The sequence below is a fragment of the Pteropus vampyrus genome, unplaced genomic scaffold, assembly GCF_000151845.1.
Source record: "Pteropus vampyrus isolate Shadow unplaced genomic scaffold, Pvam_2.0 Scaffold9, whole genome shotgun sequence".
In the NCBI taxonomy this organism is placed as follows: Eukaryota; Metazoa; Chordata; class Mammalia; order Chiroptera; family Pteropodidae; genus Pteropus; species Pteropus vampyrus.
In genome coordinates this window covers 4,697,261-4,705,240 of record NW_011888790.1, presented here as the reverse complement: position 1 = coordinate 4,705,240, position 7,980 = coordinate 4,697,261, and positions in this window count along the sequence as shown.

Below are 7,980 nucleotides of genomic sequence, written 5' to 3'. Positions count from 1 at the left end.
AGGCTCCAGAACATAGCAGGAGTGCACTGAATTACTTCCAGATATTTAGTTTCCCAAATTGTGACATTCCCTACTGGTCTTATTCTGGGTTAGTAGAGTGGCTATAATCAGGGGAAAGGTGTCTTTGAGATCACCTTGAAGATGAGACTTTTGTGGTCCTTACATGCAAAGGTGGTGATTAAAGCCACTGCCAAGAATGAGCTTGCCCAGAGTGAAGGTGGAGGGCTGAGACAGAGCTGGGCCATACAGTGCTGGGGTATATCACTTATTAGATTTCCTAGAGCCTAGCTCAGTGCCCATTGTATAGTAGGTATTCAGTAAACATTTTTAAAATTGTGTACCGTTAAAGAGTATGTATAGCTTTCATTTATTCATTGATTCCTTCACTCAATAACTATTTATTAAATTCCTAGAAAGGTTTAGGTTATGTGTTAGATATTGAGGGTACTTTGGTAATCAAAATAAACACTGTTCTGGGAGCTTACAGTTGGTGTGGGGGGAGGTTAAAGTCTGGAGACAGACTTTAATCAAATAATCTGGACAATATAATCATCAACATGATAGCATATAAACTAGTCTAGAGTGTCAGGGAATGTGTTTCTAGAAAAAAAAAAGTAACATTTAAGCTAGGATCTAAAGACTAGCTGAATCGTGGAATGTTCAATAAACTCTTATCAGCAGTGACTGGTGTCCTCTGCTAGCCAACCCAGAGAAGAATTTCTGGGTGAGAAGAAGCAAGAGCTATGCCAGATGCAGGGTGCTGGGCAACCACATCTTTTTCTGCAAGCGAGCCTAGCAGGGTTTTTCAAACGACCCTGGGCAGATTGTTCCCTACCGGGTACAGAAAGTTATCTTACTTAAGAGGTAGTATTAAAAACCTGAGCTCGAAAATTACTTGGAAAAATATTGCAAAGGCATACACAAAGTTGAAGCCTTGTTTACACAAGGTTGTCCTCTTAACTCACATGTCTTTGGGACAATCTCAGTGGAGACCTTCCTGGTGCACCCCCCACCCCGCCCTCGCCCCAAGTGCTTAGAACCTGTCTCACCTAGAACCTGGCTCTGTCCTGTCTAGGGAGAACAGCATCCGCATTTGGCATTAGGCAAGAGACTTCAACCTGTAGCTAATACCTTCTTTTTATATAACAGCTTTTTCAGCAACTTTTTCAACTGCTGTGTTTTTACCCCCTACAATATTATTAATTCTTTTTGCCGCTTGGAAGGACACAAGGCTAAATTAAAGTAAGCATGCGAGAAGAGCATTTTCTTGTTTCACTTTTGTAATTCTAAAAGAGAGTAATGCCTAGGAAGATGGGATGGAATTTCCCAGAAGAAATCACAAGATCAGGCTGCTGTGTAATTGTCACGGAAAGCAAAAGCAATGTGCTTTAGAAGGTGCTCACTCAGTCCAGCCATCAGAAGGCATCTACTAGTGGCTCTTAGAACTTTCCAAGGCTTTTCTCAGGCTAACTGTGAGGCTATGCCCCCTGGGTACTTTCCCCCTCTTTTCCTTTAACACCATGCACAAAAGAATATCCTAATCATAAAGTAGTATGTACATGTGGGAATTAAAAAATGAATCATGGGAGCAAATATGACACTTGTGAGAAAAACAGACCATGCTGTTTTATGTTTATATTTATCATCCTGCATTTTCGTCTTGCTTTTTTTTCTTCTCATGTGTCTTTGAACACATCACAAACCTTTTGGGAAGCTGTCTCTTTATTCATCTTTCATGCTGTTTCTCAGAGCAATTTCATATCTGGTATCTTTACATTTTATAACATTGAGGGGGACAGTTGCATAAAACATTAATTACTTCATGTAATACAGAGCTTTGATGACTTCTAAATAAATAGCTGGGTCAAGGCTAGATTATTAAACTAGTTAAATAGTTTGCAAGGGCACTTAATAAGTGAAGTTATTCTATTTATTTGCTTTGACCTTCTGCTCTTTTAATCACCAGATTCTTCGTTTTATTTAGCAAAGAGATTTGTTCCTCCTGTCTTTTTGTGCAACTCTGCGAAATCTCTATCAAGTTGGAATGCACACAGCTCTGAAAACTGGGCTGGACTCTCACAGGGCCTGGCTTGCCCTCGATCTCCACAATTTACGACCCCTTATCCCAGGCACCATTTTTCTTTAGTCAATAGTTTTTTTATGTGTATGCCCAAAAGTCTCATAGGGATACTTAAGGAATAAAATATATAGTACCCCAGGGTTTGGAGAACATCATTCCCAAACCAAAATGCTTTTGTTTTATGACTGTCCTTGCTGTGAAAACAGCATGTTTTTGGAAGGCAAGAGGCTGAAGCCAGGAAATAAAAGAAGACAAGTGTTAAAGTAGAAGATATATTTGTGATGATTAGAGAAGAAAGTAGGAGAAGGAAAAAGGCAACTGAAGCTAACATTTAGCAGGAAATCCCATGGGCTTCTATTTTTAGAGCTTCCCCTTTATATGCTGGATTGAGTGTTAAAAAATTTAGCATTTGCAGGGTCAGCCTGGATGGAAGTGCTTGGATGAAGCCGGTACCAGCCACTTGGATTTAGCCTTTCAGAATTGAACACGAAATCCTCTACTCTAGGACTTCTGTGGGCAAGTAACAAAAATGTATTCAGACTAGCTTCACCAAAAATGGGAAATTCATTTGAATAGATATTAAGATGTCTCACAGAACACCAGGCAGGACATGTGCCTAATGTCCCCAGAGACACAGCCAAAAATCAAGAACCCTGGCAGTTTTACTTAGCCGTAGTCTCTCTCTATCTGGATCCACATGATTTTTCTCGTCTCCACACGTCACTGCTTTATTAGTCTTGCTCTCGCTGTAGACTAGCTTTCTCTACTTCTCTGTGCATTGGACCCCTCTCTGTGTCCTCTCAGTCCCAGTGGCACTAGTAAACTGACTAGCAGCATCTCAATACCCAAACTGCAAATGCTCAAGATTGAAAAGATTTTGGTTCATGCCAGCCAATGAATGGCATCCCTCTGGATCAGGTGTCCCCTCTTAGTCACTTGAAACTCAATGGAAGGGGTGGGGTCACACGGTACAAACTCGACTTTAAGGACCTATACCTGCGTATGTGGAATTGTTCTCAGAGAAGGAAGATTTGGTGAGGCAGAATCTCTGAAACCTATTCAGTTTGTTCCAGTACCTTATTTTTCACTTAATGTGTCATGTCTGAGGAGAGGAGAAAGGAAGTGAGAAAGTTCTGGCTTGTCCACTGAAATTCTTGGCATAAAGTATGTAGACACCAACAAATAAAATAGAAAGGCGGAAATAGAGGAAAGGAAAAGCAGAAGCATGGTAAGCATGGATAATAGTATTTGATTTCATAGACATTTTCTTCTCATGATCTTTTAAAATTACTCTCATTTGGAAATGATTCCAAAATGACTGCCATACCCGTACACAAATATATTCATACTCAATATCATCAGATTTCAGGAGATGCTCATTAGAACCACATTGAATATCATTTCACACCAGTAGAATGGCTAACATTAAAAGGACTGACAATTCAAAGTGAGGGCAAGAATGAGGAGAAACAGGAACTTGCATACATTGCTGGTGGGAGTGTAAAATGGTACAACTTTGAAAAACTGTTTGGTTACATATAAACCTACCCTATGATCCAGCAGTTTCACTCCTACATATATACTCAAGAGAGATGAGTGCCTATGTCCACTAAAAGACATGTACAAGAATGTTTATAGAAGCTTTATTTTTAATAACCCCAAACTATAAACAACGTAACCGTTCAACCATTTGAATAAACAAATTACAAGATATTTATATAATGGACTACTACAAAGCAATAAAAAGGAATAAACTACTGCTACATAGATGAAGCTCATACATATATTCTTGAGTGAAAGTAGCCCAAAACAAGAGAATATGCTATAAGTACATACTGCATGATTCTATTTATATGAATTTCAATAATTGATTATAGATTATAGTTACTTTTGAGGGGTTGTTGACTGACGGAGCATGAGGGAACCTCATAGGGTAACAGAAATATTCTATATCTTGATCTGAGTGGTCATTTTGCAGATATAGACATGTAAAAATCAATCAAACTGTACACTTAACAAAATGTGTGCTTTTCATTGTGTAAGTTATACTTAAATTTTTTTAAAAATCCACTTGTTCTACACTTGAAACCTATATAACTAACCAATGTCACCACAATAAATTTTTTAAAAACCCACTTGTTCTTTTCGCAAAGAAAGACTGGTAGAATTTCTCCAGAGCCATAGAGAATGCTATCAGAACCCTTTCTGTCTTTTCCTGTTAGTTTTCAAACATAATAATCTGATGTCATGACATTTTAAAATACTGCTTCCAAATATTTTGATCTGATGAGACCATATGAACAAATAATAGGATTCTCCCTTCGATGTTTTCTGGAGGGGTGGACTAGGCACAGAATAGTATTTTGGTGTTTGGCAACACGTAAATGGGGTGGGGGACATAAAGGTATAGCAAGCTTGGCACACATTCCACTCTGTGCCTTGGGGACAATTCATAGACAGAAAAACATTTCCACTGGCGTGTTAGTTAGCTCAGAGCCTATCCTGACTAGAAATATTGGCATCCTCTACATTTCTCTTTCTCTCTTTTTTGACAGGAGAATGCCTCGTGCAAGTAGGTAATCAAGGGGTTCTGGAAGACAACGAAACTCTTCCTCATCTTAAGTATCTCTCCTTAATGAAATAAATTTATAGCATCCTTTGTGGTGCAGTCATCAAACACAACCAGAGGTGCATAATCTCCCCTCACATTCCATCTCTGCTGGAGCCTCCCTAAGCTCCATGTTGTGTCCTGGACAGGCGCTTAATACGAATTTCCAGGCCCTGGCAAGATTTAGCCTTTCTTTGTCAACCTCAGGGTGGGCCCTTTTAATTAATCTCCAAAGCATCTGGATCCTGTTTCTCAACACAGGTTAAATAACTAAGCTTCTTGAGCCCCTCTATCTAAGCTCCATGAGAATGAAAGAGTGAATTACTTTCTGAGCGATTTGCCTCAATTCCATTATATCTTCCTTATATGAGTTGACAAGGTGCTGTGCTCCATTCTCAGGAGTGGATGTAACCACAGAGTGGGGATCATTTTAATTTTTGAAATGGGAACAGCACATTGTGGGATCAAGCGGAAGCTTGTGTGAAATCTCTTTGAGAGGAACTGGAATGTTTTCTTCTGTTTTCGACGGCCTTGTTTTTGCCACTCCTTACACCCTTCCCTGTCTTCTAGTTTGTTTCTTTATTACTGGAAAATTTCCATGTCTTTGACATTTTTTTAATTTGGAAATTTCAAACAATTACAAAAGTATGATGAAGTCTCATGTACCTATCGCCCAACTTTAACGATTATCTACGATTTGTCCGTCTTGTTTTATTTATCCACCACACACATTTCCCTTTACTTCATTGTTTCAAAGCAAATCCCAGACACCTTTCCATTTCATTGTTCATACTTCAATGTATTCACCAACCTTTAATATTCACTAAGAAGTGCAAAGGTAGAGGGTATTAGAGGATCACTAAAAATTTTCATAAAACTGTTCATTCTTATTGGTAAATTTGTTTGGAAATGTAAAGAGCCAATTTACTTATAGTATAATTCAATTGTGTTTTGTATTATTCCAGAGCCTCAGAGATAGGAATTCATGATAAAAGGCATCTATTTTTCAACTAGCATTCATTCTTAGTGTTTCCCAGACATATCCCACAGGGTTTCTACCATTCTTGAGACCCATGGACTGGAACCGAAACATGATCTTTCAAATAATAACTGATAGGGAAGATGACCATCACATATTGTATTTTGTGGTTTATGACCAGTAGGGCAACTTATTTAGAAGTCTAAAATATCTTTGTTTTTAAAACGTCAAGCTCACCCAGTGCCAAACGGTTATTTGATGTTATAACAGTCAAACAAACCAGAGACAATGGAAGGTACTATGCATCAACAGGTCGGAACCAAAGAATAACAATGATTGCTTTTCTGTCAGGTGTGGTCTTGTTCCTAAGCTCTTCTGTGCTTTCTTCTCCAACCGAGGTGAACTATTTATTAAGCAGGTCTGGGGTCCCAGAATGAAAGCCTTGTTAAACTTAGAGTCCTCTGAGTTTTGCAAAGACAGCCACAGAGGTCTCAGTGGTTTCTACTGTAAAAATGTTTTACTCTATGTCAATTCCTTCCTCTTGGAATGAATTTGTTAGCTGGAAGCTGGGAAGTTGGTCTTTGGCTTGCCTCATGTTAATAGCTCTTCCTTTGAGGACAGGGAGAGTAGCGAATGGCCCATCTTCATAATAAGTCTCAGGCCAATGGTAGAGGGTTGAGGGTTCAACTTGCAATTTGAAACAGTGGCAGCTTCCAATATTTTCATATGGGAGGGGCTTAAAAAGCAGCCATCTGAGGGTTTGTCTCAAAACTGTATTTTCTAGTACTTTATGTAAAACGCAGATTGTGGGAGAAAGGAACTCAAAGGCTCTGCAACTGCCTCATGTTTACACTTAGTCTCTCCACTTGAATTTCTAAAGCAAACCTTCAGCTAATTCTCTCACAGTCGTCTTAGATGAGCTTTGCCTGTGAATGGACTCCTAGAGAGTAGAGGCCATTATTACTAATTTACGTATATCCTGCTTATTTCCAATAATTTGAAGCAGAATATTCATTCGTCCTCTGCTTTTTGAAAGATAATGCTCTCGACAATGAAGAATAACCTGTATGCACAGGTGTCTGTCATTGACAGAACTAAGCTATGATTCCTCAGCCCTCACAAGATGAATTTTCATTGAGCAGGGGTCTTTGAAGCTGTCAGAAGAGTCTGTCCTATTTGCCATTCTTTCTAGATTCTTTACCAGGAAGATCATTATCCAAAAGTGGGCTCCTTAACCCAGGTATGGGCTTCAGGAGATCTGTGCATTCCCTGAAACTATAGGCAAAATTTATTAGGTAAGGACTTTTTCTGGAGAGTCTACATTTTTCATTAGATTCGTACGTAATTCCATCCCCCTAAAAGGTTAAAATCCATTGTTTACTATCACGGTTTATAGATGGATCTCAGGAAAAACTCAGAAGAACTTCTGCCTTCAGTACAGGTCTTCCCTACTCGACTGTCATTGTCCCACTGCCCTGTACAACCTGCGAGGTGAGTCATCTATGTTTGGCTAGGCTCTCAATTGGTTGTTATGGAGATAGGAATCTTGAAAGGCCCTTCTTGTTAACATGATCAGAAAAACCATTTGTCAGCTGTGAGAAGCTGAACTTGATTCTCTCCCAAGGGCTTGGCAAAAACTCCAAAAGCAGTGAGCCCACTTTCAGGGTGCTAACATGAATTTAATTATAGAACGTTTACTTGATGTAGGTGAACTGAAAAGGTTTGTTTCTCTTCATCCCTTTTACGATCCATGGATTTCTAGCACATTTAGGTATTTTTAGCAATATGGTCATGTGGACTCATAACAACTGCCATTTTCTGTAAACATTGAATTCTCTTTTGCCAAATACAGACATAGTAAGTATGCCAGCAATGTCCCTGACCTATTTTGGCAGATGAATGGCATTTTAAAAATCATGCACGATAATATTTACCTCTATGGATGTAAATAATTGAGAAGTAAGTCTCATTAGGAATGACGGGCTTTTAATTATAGAAAAGACCTTTCTCTGAAAAGCCAAAATACAGGCATATGCTATTAGTGCCATTACAAAGTTACATAATTTGTCTTTAGAGTAGGTATTGCAAAGCCTAGGCTCTCAAATTTTTAATTCTGCCTTGATGTGGTTTTTATTTTTTCTTAAATTTTCTGCTTCATATTTCTTGAAATATTTCTTGTTGCCATTTTTAAGCTCCGAATATAAAAAGGACACTCGATCACCATCCTCTGAACATCTCTTCAAAAAGTAACCTCAGCACCTGCAGCTGAAGACCTCTGAACAGGGCTTTCCAAACTGCAGTTCGTAAACCTTT